The sequence below is a fragment of the Bubalus kerabau genome, chromosome 10 (genome assembly GCF_029407905.1).
Source record: "Bubalus kerabau isolate K-KA32 ecotype Philippines breed swamp buffalo chromosome 10, PCC_UOA_SB_1v2, whole genome shotgun sequence".
Taxonomy (NCBI): domain Eukaryota; kingdom Metazoa; phylum Chordata; class Mammalia; order Artiodactyla; family Bovidae; genus Bubalus; species Bubalus kerabau.
This window is the reverse complement of record NC_073633.1, coordinates 7,396,386-7,413,396: the sequence shown is the minus strand read 5'-3', so window position 1 is coordinate 7,413,396 and position 17,011 is coordinate 7,396,386. Positions and strand designations below refer to the sequence as shown.

The 17,011-nt window shown below is 41.9% G+C and overlaps 1 protein-coding gene and 1 pseudogene across 5 annotated transcripts in view; both read right to left on the bottom strand.

The window, feature by feature from the left end:
- The window catches only part of KCNN2 (potassium calcium-activated channel subfamily N member 2), a 582,895-nt gene that overhangs the window by 429,422 nt on the left and 136,462 nt on the right, over nt 1-17,011 (bottom strand). The window lies entirely within an intron of this gene.
- Nucleotides 7,693-9,675, bottom strand: LOC129620801 (E3 ubiquitin-protein ligase RNF138-like; annotated as a pseudogene).

Below are 17,011 nucleotides of genomic sequence, written 5' to 3'. Positions count from 1 at the left end.
TTAATTTTGTTTGAACAACTGATTATAAAACCAATAACAGTGATGGGTCAACTGAAGATGCAATTACCAAGGAAGAATCCAGTTTCCAATTTTTAGACTCACCCCTACAATCATTCCATCATATTCATGGTCCATGAGGAAAAGTACATTTCAATTGTTTGTTTTACTTTCTCAGTTATAGCCTTAGAACTTTTAATGGTGCCTGGCACAATCTAGGGGCTGAATAAGCATCTGTTAAGGGAGCAAATGAATTCCACCAATGTGATCAAGAATAACAGGAAGGGTCTGCATCAATTTAACTTTTCATATACAGACAGAACCATCCTTCTTCATTTCTATTTCTGATCCCTCCAAATCAACAGAAAAAACAGAAGACAAAAAAATATATACTGAGGGCTTAGAAAAGGGACTTTTGAGAAAAGGGTTGGATGGCTGAAGTTGTTTCTCATGGTGTCAGCATTGGTTGTCTAGGCATCTTTACTTTTTTCTCATCCCAGGTGGTTTGAGTGGTAAAGAATCCATCTGCCACTATAGGAGACATGGGTTCGATCTGTGGGTTGGTCAGGAAGATCCCTTGCAAGAAGAAATGGCAACCCACTCCAGTATTCTTGACCAGAGAATCCCATTGACAGAGGAACCTGGTGGACTACAGTCCACGGGGTCACAAAGAGTCAGACACGACTGAGCACACTCACACCTCGCATACCACATTAATTGTGCAATGACACACCACTTGTTCAATTGGTGATTTTAACTCAGATGATGAGACTGAGAGCTGACTTCATTAATCTCCTTACTTATATGAAGAATTATTAAATGAAAGATTCTAGGGAGCTGCTGGTCATTTTGAATAAGAAGAAATGCCTTTAAGGGAAGCAAGAAAGAACTGGACTAGACATGAGAAAGAACTTCAAATTGATTAGATGTTGAGAATATTCCAAGTAATGGTCATAAAATGGTCCTATCAGATACCTTCAAAGCAGAGAAAAACTTTTTTAAAGTTTTACAAAATCCTCCAAGGAGACTATCTTCAATGGTTCCATAAGGTTCCTGCCTGTTCACTGAGACTTCATTGAGTCCCAATTCCCTCTGCTTCCTTAGGAGTGCATTCCCTGTCTCAGAATTTGAAATCAAAATATCAAGCAATTCAGATGTTGATTAATTAAATTCTGCCTTTCAAATTTTCAGGTATTAAAAAAATTATCCAATAAGAGGAATTATTTTCTCTGCACTAAGGATGGAGCGAGGTGCCATCGCCACATACACACTGCAAAGCAATATGCCCTCACTCTCAGGCACAAAACTGGTATTACTTATATTTTCAAAAATCATTTTGATATTTGGCAAAACTAATACAATTATGTAAAGTTTAAAAATAAAATAAAATTTAAAAAAAAATAAAAAAAAATAAAACTTTCCATAATAAAAAAAAATTTATTTTAATTCAGTTCTGGAAAAACGTTTAATATAGATTCTTTCCCTTCTCCATCCACACACTCATTTGCATTTTCAGTTTCTAGGTTTGTAATATATAGAAAAAATACTATTTAAATGTATAGTCCTTTGAGATTAACTGCTTTCTTCAGTTTACATATTTACAGAGAAATAGTCCAGGCCCAAAGTCACTGTAAATAATTGGTGGGAAAAAAGATCAAATTAGATCAATGTGTTTTTGCCAAAGCCCATGTGGCCCAGAAGCTGTTTTTAGATGTACACGGCATTGTGTTCATCTATTGCTCTGTATTTCTCATTCTATGCTCATCTCTGGGTGATATCATTCATGCCCAGGAATTGTCAAGTGTTATCAAGAAGACATACAGCCTTTACTCTGAATGCTGGACTCATCTAGCAACTGCAACCTGATATTTCCTTTTGGACATTTCAAATGCCTCTCAAAATCCACCAATTTAAACTTTAACTCATGAACTGCTCCTATGTCCTCCTCTGCCAAAACGCACGGCCTCCTCCAGGGATGTCTGCCTCAGGGACGAGAACTACCATCCACCGTGCTGTGCAAACCACAAAGCACTGTCCCATTAGGGCCTGCTGATCGACATGTCCTAAAATATCGTTCACACTTGTTTTCTGTATTTCCAGTGACTCCACTCTAGTCCAGCCTACGTTATCTGTTTCTGCAATACCCATCCTACTGCTCTCCCTGAATTCATGCTTGCCTCCTCTTCAGTCCGTTCTGGACTCTGTAGGCAAAGTGATCTTCTAAAACTAAAATGTCTCTTTCATCCTGAAAATGTTTTAGGAACAATAAAATCCTCAACAGGGCATAAAACAATCTTTGTGACCAAGCACATTCCTCTGCTATGGCCCATAATCAGGATATGTGTCTCCTGCTCTGTGCCCTATTAGAGCCCTAGGTTTGCTATGTGTCCATGATATGTCCACTGATAAGTCTGACGCTTCACTAGACTAAACAATCTTAAAGGTGGGAATAATGTGCATTTTTCTCAGTCTCATGCTAGAAGTAACACAGTTCATAGCACCAATAGATGCCCCACAAATAACTTTTCAGTGGGTGATGAACAGGTGACCTTTTATTGAAGGGTAAGTAGCCCTCTGGAGAAACAATTTCAGAAAGATACAGATTCAGGATATTACTTTCCTATGGAACTCTATCTCTCCCAGAATATTTGAAATTCCAAGACTAAGGCACAAGGCCTTTTATTCCACTATTTGAAAGAAGGCTTAAAATAGAAAAGCCCTTGGGAGCTGGGGGAAATATATTTAGGCCCTGGAGACAGTATGTCAAAGAGAGAAAAAGGGAAGCTAAAAGGGAGGCTCCTTCCCTTGCAATCTCCCTGGGGCCTCAGAGGAGTTACCAGACAACAGATCAGGGTGTTTCTAAAGCTCCTTCTCCTTATAACTGTGGATTTAATTTCATTCCAGTTTCTAGACTCAATGCTGTCCAAGGGCAAGAGAAATTGAAGGACTTGGGAATCTCAAGCACTCCAGAATTCAGCTAAGCTTGTCTTGACCTTGTAATTTAGGCATAAGATCTGTGATTCTTTTTTTTTTTTTTTTAAGGAGAAAACCATGCTTAATTGAAAAATAAAGCAATGCATCTGAGATAAGACTCTGTTTAACAACATAAATTGTAACTGCTGAGGCCTGTTAAGTGGTACTATGAAATTTAGGTATAAATTATCAACACAGTTTCTTCCCTTACCCCAATTCAGCCATCTGCATATTAAAAACAAGGACTGTCTCATTAATTTGAACTGTGTACCTGTAAAGCCAATCCCTATCCCCAAACAACTGATCAAAGGATGGGAAGTTTTAAACAAAGATTTCCATATTGAGGAGCTCCCAGATAACAGCAAAGAAAGTCAATATTTTCCTTATGAAAAACTTACATGAGGGAGAGGGTGGGATGATTTGGGAGAATGGCATTGTAACATGTATAATATCATATAAGAAACGAATCGCTAGTCCAGGTTCGATGCAGGATACAGGATGCTTGGGGCTGGTGCACTGGGATGACCCAGAGGGATGATATGGGGAGGGAGGTGGGAGGGGGGTTCAGGACTGGGAACATGTATACACCCGTGGCAGATTCATGTTGATGTATGGCAAAACCAATACAATATTGTAAAGTAATTAGCCTCCAATCAAAATAAATAAATTAAAAAAAAACTTACATGAAAGACACATAAGACAATAAATGATATTTAACTAATCCACAAACCTTAAAACACAATTTCATCAAAATGACCTCTACAATTTTCCTTTAAAGACATTCTCAAATCTCAGAATGGTTTAACTTGACATACTGGAAGTACTACATTTTGAAAGAAAGTACTAAAGTTATTGACAGAATGGGGTCCACTGGAGAAGGAAATGGCAAACCACTTCAGTACTCTTGCCTTGAGAACCCCATGAACAGTATGAAAAGGCAAAATGATAGGATACTGAAAGAGGAACTCCCCAGGACTGAAGGTGCCCAATATGCTATTTGAGATCAGTGGAGAAATCACTCCAGAAAGAATGAAGGGATGGAGCCAAGGCAAAAACAACACCAAGATGTGGATGTGACTGGTGATGGAAGTAAAGTCCAATGCTGTAAAGAGCAATATTGCATAGGAACCTAGAATGTTAGGTCCATGAATCAAGGCAAACTGAATGTGGTCAAACAGGAGATGGCAAGACTGAACGTCAATATTCTAGGAATCAGCAAACTAAGATGGACTGGAATGGGTGAATTTAACTCAGATGACCATTATATCTACTACCGTGGGCAGGAATCCCTTAGAAGAAATGGAGTAGCATCATAGTCAACAAAAGAGTCCAAAATGCAGCACTTGGATGCGATCTCAAAAACGACAGAATGATCTCTGTTCATTTCCAAGGCAAACCATTCAATATCACAGTAATCCAAGTCTATGCCCCGACCAGTAATGCTGAAGAAGCTGAAGTTGAACGGTTCTATGAAGACCTATGCTGCTGCTAAGTCGCTTCAGTCATGTCCGACTCTGTGAAACCCCAGAGATGACAGCCCACCAGGTTCCCCCGTCCCTGGGATTCTCCAGGCAAGAACACTGGAGTGGGTTGCCATTTCCTTCTCCAATGCATGAAAGTAAAAAGTGAAAGTGAAGTCACTCAGTCGTGTCTGACTCTTAGTGACCCCATGGACTGCAGCCTACCAGGCTCCTCTGTCCATGGGATTTTCCAGGCAAGAGTACTGGAGTGGGGTGCCATTGCCTTCTCCAATGAAGACCTATAAGACCCTTTAAAACTAATACCCCAGAAAGATGCCTTTTTCATTATAGGGGACTGGAATGAAAAAGTACAAAGTCAAGAAACACCTGGAGTAACAGGCAAATTTGGCCTTGGAGTAGAGTGAAGCAGGGCAAAGGCTAATAGAGTTTTGCCAAGAGAACACACCAGTCATAGAAAATCCTCTCTTCCAACAACACAAGAGAAGACTCTACACATGGACATCACCAGATGGCCAACACCAAAACCATATTGATTATATTCTTTGCAGCCAAAGATGGAGAAGCTCTATACAGTCAGAAAAAAAACAAGATGCGGAGCTGACTGTGGCTCAGATCATGAACTCCTTATTGCCAAATTCAGACTTAAATTGAAGAAAATGGGGAAAACCACTAGACCACTCAGGTATGACCTAAATCAAATCCCTTATGATTATACAGTGGAATTAAGAAATAGATTTAAGGGACTAGGTATGATAGACAAGAGTGCCTGATGAACTATGAATGGAGATTCTTGACATTGTACAGGAGACAGGGATCAAAACCATCCCCAAGAAAAAGAAATGCAAAAAAGCAAAACGGCTATCTGAGAAGGTCTTACAAATAGCTGTGAATAGAAGAGAAGCAAAAAGCAAAGGAGAAAAGGAAAGATATACCCATTTGAATAAAGACTTTCAAAGAATAGCAAGGAGAGATAAGAAAGACTTCCTTAGTGATCAATGCTAAGAAATAGAGGAAAACAATAGGATGGGAAAGACTAGAGATCTCAAGAACATTAGATATACCAAGGGAACATGTCATGCAATGACAGGCTCAAAAAAGGACAGAAATGGTATGTATCTAACAGAAGCAGTGGCAAGAATACACAGAAGAACTGTACAAAAAAGATCTTCACGACCCAGATAATCACAATGGTGTGATCACTCACCTAGAACCAGACATCCTGGAATGTGAAGTCAAGTGGGCCTTAGGAAGCATCACTACGAACAAAGCTAGTGGAGGTGATGGAACTCCACTTGAGCTATTTCAAATCCTAAAAGATGATGTAGTGAAAGTTCTGCACTCTATATGCCAGCAAATTTGGAAAATTTTGCAGTGGTCACAGGACTGGAAAAGGTCAGTTTTCATTCCAATCCCAAAGAAAGGCAATGCAAAAGAATGCTCAAACTATTGCACTCACCTCACATGCTACTAACATAATGCTTAAAATTCTACAAGCAAGGCTTCAACAATATGTGACCTATGAACTTCCAGATGTTCAAACTGGTTTTAGAAAAGGCAGAGAAACCAGAGATCAAATTGCCAACATCTGCTGGATCATTGAAAAAGCAAGGGAGTTCCAGAAAAAACATCTATTTCTGCTCTATTGACTATGCCAAAGCCTTTGACTGTGTGGATCACAATAAACTGTGGAAAATTCTGAAAGAGATGGGAATACCAGACTACCTGACCTGCCTCTTGAGAAACCTATATGCAGGTCAGGAAGCAAAAGTTAGAACTGGACATGGAACAACAGACTGGTTCCAAATAGGAAAAGGAGTACGTCAAGGCTGTATATTGTCACCCTGCTTATTTAACTTATATGCAGAGTATACCTTGAGAAATGTTGGGCTGGATGAAGCTCAAGCTGGAGTCAAGATTGCCGGGAGAAATATCAATATCCTCAGATATACAGATGACACCACCCTTATGGCAGAAAGTGAAGAAGAACTAAAGAGCCTCTTGATGAAAGTGAAAGAGGAGAGGGAAAAAGTTGGCTTAAAGCTCAACATTCAGAAAACTAAGATCATAGCATCTGGTCCCATCACTTCATGACAAATAGATGGGGAAACAGTGGCAGACTTTGTTCATTTGGGCTCCAAATTCACTGCAGATGGTGATTGCAGCCATGAAATTAAAAGATGCTTACTCTTGGAAGGAAAGTTATGACCAACCTAGATGTCATATTAAAAAGCAGAGACATTACTTTGCCAACAAAGATCCATCTAGTCAAGGCTATGTTTTTTTCTGGGTGGGAGTTGGACTATAAAGAATTGATGCTTTTGAACTGTGGTGTTGGAGAAGACTCTTGAGAGTCCCTTAGACTGCAAGGAGATCCAACCAGTCCATCCTAAAAGTGATCAGTCCTGAGTGTTCATTGGATTGACTGATGCTGAAACTGAAACTCCAATACTTTGGCCTCCTAATGCTAAGAGTGGACTCATTTGAAAAGCCCTGATGCTGGGAAAGATTGAAGGCAGGAGAAGAAGGGGATGACAGAGGATTAGATGGTTGGATGGCATCACCGATTTGATGGACATGAGTTTGGGTAAACTCCGGGAGTTGGTGATGGACAGGGAGGCCTGGTGTGCTGCAGTCCATGGGGTCACAAAGAGTCATACATGACTGAATAACTGAACTGAATGTAAGATAAGGACAAAAGGGATTCTCTTTTCAGCATTACAAGATAATATTGTAAGTTTTAACTTTTAACTTATCAAAATAATTTGTTTTTAGATGACCCACCTTTATTTTTCAATTAAAAATGCTAAAACAATAGACTGAACTATAGGCTTCCCTCATAGCTCAGTTGGTAAAGAATCTGCCTGCAATGCAGGAGACCCCAGTTCAATTCCTGGTTTGGGAAGATCTGCTGGAGAAGTAATAGGTTGCCCACTCCTGTATTCTTGGGCTTCCCTTGTGGCTCAGGTGGTAAAGAATCCACCTGCAATGCTGGAGACCTGGGTTCAATCCCTGGGTTGGTAAGATCCCCTGGAGAAAGGAACGGCTACCCACTCTAGTATTGTGGCCTAGAGAATTCCATGGACTGTATAGTCCATGGGGTCACAAAGAGTCGAACACGAGTGAGCCACTTTCACTTTCAATTTTATTAATATATACATCAACTTATTGAAACAGTGACTTCATAAAGTTTTCTCCTTGAAGATGGCACTTTCAGGTACAAAGATGCAGACATCTACAGCCTTCAGATGTTTATTTTAAAAGATTCTTCAACAGCATTTTGATAGCTAGTTTCCTCATCTAGCTGAAGATTCACAAATTCTCCGTAATCAAACTGATGTCTTTTGATTTAGATGACTAACAAAATTTCTAGTAATCTGGCTAGATCTCCCCAAGGAAGAGATACACAAATAGGACACATCCCAGGAACCATCCTGAAAGGTGATCACTGCCACAGTGATCCAGGAAATGCTCTCTCATATTTGATTCTTGACACCAAGGACACTTAAAAGTGGGATGCCCAGAAGAGCTTGTATTCTCTTGGTAAGATTCTGTGTTATCAGATGTGGATGTTTCACTCTTATTACTGTTCCCTACTTGCCGGGAGCCGGCATATTGCATATTGAGTGAGGATCTGTAATAGCTCAACTGGAATTCTATCACTGCCAGGAGCCAGCGTGAGGCACTCCGCCCATGACAAAGGTCATGAGGAAGGAGGCTCGTCATACGCAAAGGCGGGATCGAGCCTCAGGAGCCCCCTGGAAATTCTCGAGCATCTACCCCCAAAACCAGAGTCTGCCTACTTTCTGCTTTGTGCTTTCACCTACACCTCTGACTTTACGGGGGGCTGTCTCCCACTACCTCTCTCTGAAAAAAGAGTTAGCTTACAGCTCCAGTTAATAATTCTTGGATGTGACAGTGTTTAACCTACAAACTCCTTTGGAAATCCTCTAGCCTGCCTGAATAGGTTTTTCCGGCCACATGTGATTGTTCAGAGCCTCCCAACTGTGAGAGGCAGGAGATGTTCTAAACTGCCTAAACACAGATTCCTTTGAGTAGTTAAAAGATTGATTAGAAATTGTATTGGTGAAGGGTTTTTCACTTGTTGGGCCAATGTTTGCTGCTAAGTCTCCATACTCCTTACCTACTGTGTCCTTGGCAGTGTATTGATTGATATAATGGGTGTATAGAAATGTAAAATGCAGCTTTGTCCAATGCTTTTTGGAAGCCTAGTGCCTGACTTTGGAATAATCACCTTTAGAGAAAAATAAGTTTCTTAAAATGTTAACAGGCCTCCGGGCCAGAAGATGATGTCAATCACCTGAACTTTTGCATATGATAAGTTTGCAGGAAGAAAGCCTGGCTTGCTGCATGACTCTACCCCTTCCCCCATTATCCTCTATGCATAACTTAAGGTATAAAAACTACTTTGGAAAATAAAGTGCGGGCCTTGTTCACTGAAACTTGGTCTCCCCATGTCACTCTCTCTCCCAAATTCTAGCTGAGTCTCCATCTGGAGCGCGGAACCCACCATGTTTGCTAATTATGCCTGGGCTTCTAAGATCCGACTGGGGAGGCCTCAGTGTCTCCTCTCCTTCGGGAGAACGGAAGGATGCCTGCGGCCTACGTAAGTGGTGCAAACTTCTTGTCTTGAAGTTTTATTGGTCTCCCGCGTAAACCAAGCTACTCAGCCTCTTTTCTCCACTGAATTTTCCTACTGAGCTATCCTCATTCTATTACTCTTTGTATCCTTAATTAACGTGTAATTAAGCAGTTGTTTCCTGACCCTCGCCTATGCCGTCTCTCCTTCGAATACCCTGGATCAGCTGGGGCTGGACCCCGGCACCTACTGAATATTGAGAGATCTGAAAGTTTGGAATGACAAAAGAAACAAACACCATATTCATCTCGATACTTCTTATGAGATTTGTAATGATGTCTCATGCAATAGAATTGAATCTGTTTTGCACAGCATCTGCAGCTACCAGAAAATTTCCTCATGATATTTTCAAGGTCTAAGGCCCGTTCAGGACACACTCTCTCCTAGTTACATTTCCATGACAGAAGGAACAGTTTATTCCACTTTCTCTCATTGCAGTCAGGAAACATTTTCTACAGAAAATGTGCAGACAGGTCGCGGTATACATGGGGGTTATGAACACCTCCTGACAGGGCAAAAGAAAACATCCTTGATATAGGATGAGGCTGCAGAGAGCTCCTCACCCATGGTGGGGTATGGGGATGAAGGAAACCACAGGGGCAGTGGCCAAAGTAGTGGTGACCAGGGTTCTGACCCCCTGCATGAACCCTGATATCTATGACTCTTATCCCAATCCTTCTGTTTGAAATTTCTGCCCTAATGCTAACAACTGGTGCACAATTGTTATTTCTAAGATCTATGTCTTTTATATCTTGTCCAGTACTGTCTGCTTCCTTGTGTCCCTCCAAGTTCAAGATCTGCAGTACTGGTAGAAATCCCACCCCTTGACAGAATATGCTTTGTAGTTTCTAGTTAGTCGCTCAGTTGTATCCAAATCTTTGCCACCCCAAGGAATATAGAACGCCAGGCTCCTCTGTCCATTGGATTTTCCAGGCAAGAATGCTTGAATGGGTTGTCACTTTCTTCTCCAGGGGATCGTCCTGACCCAGGGATCACACTTGCATCTCCCACTTGCAGGAAGGTTCTTCAGTGCTGAGCCATCTGGGAGCCTCGAGAGGACATGGCAGAAGCTGGCAAGTCCTTGGTGGCGAGTTTTTGCCCCAACTGCCTGGATTCTCTACTCCTCTGCTCTGTCTGGACATCAGTTCAGTTCAGTCGCTCAGTGGTGTCCAACTCTTTGCAACCCCATGGACTGCAGCACGCCAGGCCTCCTTGTCCATCACCACCTCCTGCAGTCTACTCAAACTCATGTCCATTGAGTCTGTGATGGTATCCAAACATCTCATCCTCTGTCTTCCCCTCCCCCTCCCACCTTCAAGCTTTCCCAGCATCAGGGTCTTTTCCAGTGAGTCAGCTCTTCGCATCAGGTGGCCAAAGTAGTGGAGTTTCAGCTTCAACATCAGTCCTTCCAATGAACACACAGGACTGGTCTCCTTTAGGATGGACTGGTTGGATCTCCTTGCAGTCCAAGGGACTCTCAAGAGTCTTCTGCAACACCACAGTTCAAAAGCATCAATTCTTTGGCACTCAGCTTTTTTCACAGTACAACTCTCACATCCATACATGACTACTGGAAAAACCATAGCCTTGACTAGATGGACCTTTGTTGGCAAAGCAATGTCTCTGCTTTTTAATATGCTGTCTAGGTTGGTCATAACATTCTTTCCAAGGAGTAAGCATCTTTTAATTTCATCACTGCAGTCACCATTAGCAGTGATTTTGGAGCCCAAAATAATAAAGTCTGTCACTGTTTCCCCATCTATTTCCCATGAAGAGATGGGACTGAATGCTATGATCTTAGTTTTGTGAATGTTGAGTTTTAAGCCAACTTTTTCACTCTCCTCTTTCACTTTCAACAATAGGCTCTTTAGTTCTTCTTCACTTTCTGCCATAAGGGTGGTGTCATCTGCATATCTGAGGTTAATGTTATTTCTCCTGGCAATCTTGATTCCAGCTTGGGCTTCATTCAGACCACCATTTCTCATGATGTACTCTGCATATAAGTTAAACAAGCAGGGTGACAATATATAGCCTTGATGTACTAGTTTCCCTATTTGGAACCAGTCTGTTGTTCCATGTCCGGTTCTAAATGTTGCTTTTTGACCTGCATACAAATTTCTCAAGAGGTAGATCAGGTGGTCTGGTATTCCCATATCTTTCAGAATTTTCCACAGTTTGTTGTGATCCACACAGTCAAAGGCTTTGGCATAGTCAATAAAGCAGAAATAGATGCTTTTCTGGAACTCTCTTGATTTTTCAATGATCCAGTGGATGTTGGCACTTTGATCTCTGGTTTCTCTGCCTTTTCTAAATCCAATTGAACATCTGGAAGTTCACAGGTCATGTTCTGTTGAAGCCCGGCTTAGAGAATTTTAAGCATTACTTTGCTAGTTTATGAGATGAGTGCAATTGTGCAGTAGTTTGAGCATTCTTTGGCATTGCCTTTCTTTGGGATTGGAATGAAAACTGACCTTTTCCAGTCCTGTGGCCACTGCTCAGTTTTCCAAATTTGCTGACATATTGAGTGCAGCATTTTCACAGCATCACTTTTTAGGATTTAAAATAGCTCATCTGGAGTTCCATTACCTTCACTAGCTTTGTTTGTAGTGATGCTTCCTAAGGCCCACTTGACTTCACATTCCAGCATGTCTGGCTCTAAGTGAGTGATCATATCATCGTGATTATCTAGGTCATGAAGATCTTTTTTGTATAGTTCTGCTTCTTCATATCTTCTGTTTCTGTTAGGTCCACACATTTTCTGTCCTTTATTGAACCCATCTTTTCATGAAAAGTTCCCTTGGTATCTCTAACTTTCTTAAAGAGCTCTCTAGTCTTTCCCATTCTATTGTTCTCCTCTAATTCTTTGCATTGATCATTGAGGAAGGCTTTCTTATCTCTCCTTGCTATTCTTGGAACTCTGCATTCAAATGGTGTATCTTCTTCCTTTTCTCCTTTGCCTTTCTCGTCTCTTCTTTTCATAGCTGTTTGTAAGGCCTCCTCAGACAACCCATTTTGGTTTTTTGAATTTCTTTTTCTTGTGGAAGCTCTTGATCACTGCTTCCTTTTCAATGTCACAAACCTCCTTCATAGTTCTTCAGGCACTCTATCAGACCTAATCCCTTGAATCTATTTGTCACCTTCACTGTATATTCATAAGGGAGCTGATTTAAGTCATACCTGAATGATCTAGTGGTTTTTCCCACTTTCTTCAATTTAACTCTGAATTTGGCAATAAGGAGTTCAAGATCTGAGCAACAGTCAGCTCCTGGTCTTATTTTTGCTGACTGTATAGAGCTGTGGCGGCAACCGGGAGGAGCTACCCGACACCCGAGGCCAGGGGCCGTGGCTGGGAGGACCAACCCCACATCCAAGGAGCGGTGGATGCACGGGCGCAGGAGGGCATAGAGGAGCTATCCCACGTTGAAGGTCAGGAAGGGCAGTGGTGAGCAGATACCCCTTGTCCAAGGTAAGGAGCAGCGGCTGCGCTTTGCTGGAGCAGCCGTGAAGAGATACCCCATGCCCAAGGTAAGAGAAACCCAAGCAAGACGGTAGGTGTTGCAAGAGGGCATCAGAGGGCAGACACACTGAAACCATACTCACAGGAAATTAGTCAATCTAATCACACTAGGACCACAGCCTTGTCTAACTCAATGAAACTAAGCCATGCCCGTGGGGCAACCCAAGACGGGCGGGTCATGGTGGAGAGATCAGACAGAATGTGGTCCACTGGAGAAGGGAATGGCTCAAAATTCTCCAAGCCAGGCTTCAGCAATACATGAACCATGAACTTCCTGATGTTCAAGCTGGTTTTAGAAAAGGCAGAGGAACCAGAGATCAAATTGCTAACATCCGCTGGATCATGGATAAAGCAAGAGAGTTCCAGAAAAACATCTATTTCTGCTTTATTGACTATGCCAAAGCCTTTGACTGTGTGGATCACAACAAACTGTGGAAAATTCTGAAAGAGATGGGAATATCAGACCACCTGATCTGCCTCCTGAGAAATTTGTATGCAGGTCAGGAAGCAACAGTTAGAACTGGACATGGAACAACAGACTGGTTCCAAATAGGAAAAGGAGTCCGTCTAGGCTGTATATTGTCACCCTGCTTATTTAATGTATATGCAGAGTACATCATGAGAAACGCTGGACTGGAAGAAGCACGAGCTGGAATCAAGATTGCCGGGAGAAATATCAATAACCTCAGATATGCAGATAACACCACCCTTATGGCAGAAAGTGAAGAGGAACTAAAAAGCCTCTTGATGAAAGTGAAAGAGGAGAGTGAAAATGTTGGCTTAAAGTTTAACATTCAGAAAACGAAGATCATGGCATCTGGTCCCATCACTTCATGGGAAATAGATGGGGAAACAGTGGAAACAGTGTCAGACTTTATTTTTGGGGGCTCCAAAATCACTGCAGATGGTAACTGCAGCCATGAAATTAAAAGACGCTTACTCCTTGAAAGGAAAGTTATGACCAACCTAGATAGCATATTGAAAAGCAGAGACATTACTTTGCCAACAAAGGTCCGTCTAGTCAAGGATATGGTTTTTCCTGTGGTCATGTATGGATGTGAGAGTTGGATTGTGAAGAAAGCTGAGCACCGAAGAACTGATGCTTTTGAACTGTGGTGTTGGAGAAGACTCTTGAGAGTCCCTTGGACTGCAAGGAGACCCAACCAGTCCATTCTGAAGGAGATCAGCCCTGGGATTTCTTTGGAAGGAATGATGCTAAAGCTGAAACTCCAGTACTTTGGCCACCTCATGCAAAGAGTTGACTCATTGGAAAAGACTCTAATGCTGGGAGGGATTGGGGGCAGGAGGGGAAGGGGATGACAGAGGATGAGATGGCTGGATGGCATCACTGACTCGATGGACGTGAGTCTGAGTGTACTCCAGGAGTTGATGATGGACAGGGAGGCCTGGCGTGCTGCGATTCATGGGGTCGCAAAGAGTAGGACATGACTAAGCAACTGAACTGCACTAAACTGATAGAGCTTCTCCATCTTTGGCTGCAAAAAATATAATCAATCTGATTTCAGTATTGACCATCTGGTGATGTCCATGTAAATAGTCTTCTCTTGTGGACCACAGCCTCGTCTAACTCAATGGAACTATGAGCCAAGCCATGTAGGGCCACCCAAATGGACCAGTCATGGTGGAGAGTTCTGACAAAACTTGTTCCCCTGGAAAATGGAATAGCAAACCACTTCAGTATCCTTGCCTTGAGAACCCCATCAACAGTATGAAAAGGCAAAAAGTTAGGACACTGAAAGATGAAATCCCCAGGTCGGTAGGTGCCCAATATGCTACCATAAATCAGTGGATAAATAACTCCAGAAAGAATGAAGGGATGGAGCCAAGGCAAAAACAACACCGAGATGTGGATGTGACTGGTGATGGAAGTAAAGTCCAATGCTGTAAAGAGCAATATTGCATAGGAACCTGGAATGTTAGGTCCATGAATCAAGGCAAATTGGAAGTGGTCAAATAGGAGATGGCAAGAGTGAACGTCGATATTCTAGGAATCAGCAACTTAAAATGGACTGGAATGAATTTAACTCATTCCAATTGAGTAAATTTAACTGGGTGAATTTAACTCAGATGACCATTATATCTACTACTGTGGGCAAGAATCCCTTAGAAGAAATGGAGTAGCTATCATAGTCAACAAGAGTCCAAAATACAGCACTTGGATGCAATCTCAAAGACAACAGAATGATCTCTGTTCATTTCCAAGGCAAATCATTCAATATCACAGTAATCCAAGTAATGCACCAACCAATAACACTGAAGAAGCTGAAGTTGAATGGTTCTATGAAGACCTACGAGACCGTCTAGAACTAACACCCAAAAAAATGTCCTTTTTATTATAGGGGACTGGAATGCAAAAGCAGGAAGTCAAGAAATACCTTGAGTAACAGGCAAATTTTGGCAAAGGCAATGGCACCCCACTCCAGTACTCTTGCCTGGAAAATCCCATGGATGGAGGAGGCTGGTGTGCTGCAGTCCATGGGGTTGCTAAGAGTCAGACACAACTGAGTGACTTCACTTTCACTTTTCATTTTCATGCATTAGAGAAGGAAATGGCAACCCACTCCAGTGTTCTTGCCTGGAGAATCCCAGGGACTGGGGAGCCTGGTGGGCTGCACTGAGTCAGACATGACTGAAGCCACTTAGAAGCAGCAGCAGTAGCAGCAGCAGCAACAGGCAAATTTGGCCTTGGAGTAGAGAATGCAGCAGGGCAAAGGCTAATAGAGTTTTGCCAAGAGAATGCACTCATCAGGACATTAAGGAGGTCCTTTTTTGAACCATACTTGGACTGTTATCAGATGGCGGTCTATTACTCAAATCCTTCTTCCTGACAGTCTCTACTCCACATGAATGTGCAGGTCTAATATCAAATACTGATTCCTCCCTATTTGTCACACATCATTGATTTTATTTGTCCTATTCAGTTATATCATCACTCTCTAGGCTGAAAAGCAGAGACATTACTTTGCCAACAAAGGTCCATCTAGTCAAGGATGTGGTTTTTCCAGTGGTCATGTTTGGATGTAAGAGTTGGACTGTGAAGAAAGCTGAGTGCTGAAGAATTGATGCTTTTGAATTTGGTATTGGAGAAGACTCTTGAGAGTCCCTTGGACTGCAAGGAGATCCAACCAGTCCATTCTGAAGGAGATCAGCCCTGGGATTTCTTTGGAAGGAATGATGCTAAAGCTGAAACTCCAGTACTTTGGCCACCTCATGCAAAGAGTTGACTCATTGGAAAAGACTCTGATGCTGGGAGGGATTGGGGGCCTGAGGAGAAGGGGACGACAGAGGATGAGATGGCTGGATGGCATCACTGACTCAATGGACGTGAGTCTGAGTGTACTCCGGGAGTTGGTGATGGAGAGGGAGGCCTGGTGTGCTGAGATTCATGGGGTCGCAAACAGTAAGATACGACTGAGCGACTGAACTGAACTGAACTGAGGCTAAGAAGATTGAACAAAGTGCTTCTTTGGAGAAGAGATGCTAGGATGGCCCCAGTTAACCCCTCCTCCCGATATCCCATGTCCTGTACAATCTCCTTAGCCTGAGTGTTGGCAAGACCTGTGATTTATTTCTAAGCAGGGGAAAAAGGCAAAGTGGATGAGAAGTCATTTCCTTGATTATGTTACATTCAACTGTAACTTCCTTCTTGTCGGATAACTTTCTCTACTGATTCTATCCTATCCACTGATTTACTCACCGTTGGTTTTGACTACGTAAATTGCCCAATGCAGTATCCTACATGAGAAAGAACTCAGGGAAGCCTTCAGCTAACAGGCAGCAAGGAGCTGATATTCTTCAATAAGGAAATGGAAAAACAAGCTCTAATATATCCATATGATAGAATACAATTCAGCAATTTTAAAAGAGAATGAGGTATCAACTCACTTAAAGACAGGGGAGATTCTTAATTGCATTCAGTATTGGTGACTGAAAGAAGTCAGTCTCAAAGGCTATGTACCGTATAATTCTGTTTGTATAATGTTATCACAAATAAAAACTGAGACAGTGAACAGGTCAGTGATAGGTGAAGATTTGGAGGGGGGAGCTGTATAAGTGAAGCAGAAGAGATTTTTTGGTGCAGTTCAACTATATTGTATTATACTGTAATGGTGTATACATGATCCTACACATTTGTCAAAACCCATGGAATTTTAGAGGGGACTGAATTTTAAAGTATGCAGATTTTTAAAAAGTCATTTAGGAGTCCAGGGAATCCCAGAATGGAAATGCAGACTGTGACAAAAGAATATGCTTTCCAAATGTATACAACTGTGGGAATTAAGGCAATAAAATACAGACCTAAGTAACTTTGGAAACAAGCAGAGTTTGTAAGACTAAAGACAAAAGGAACTACACATAACCACT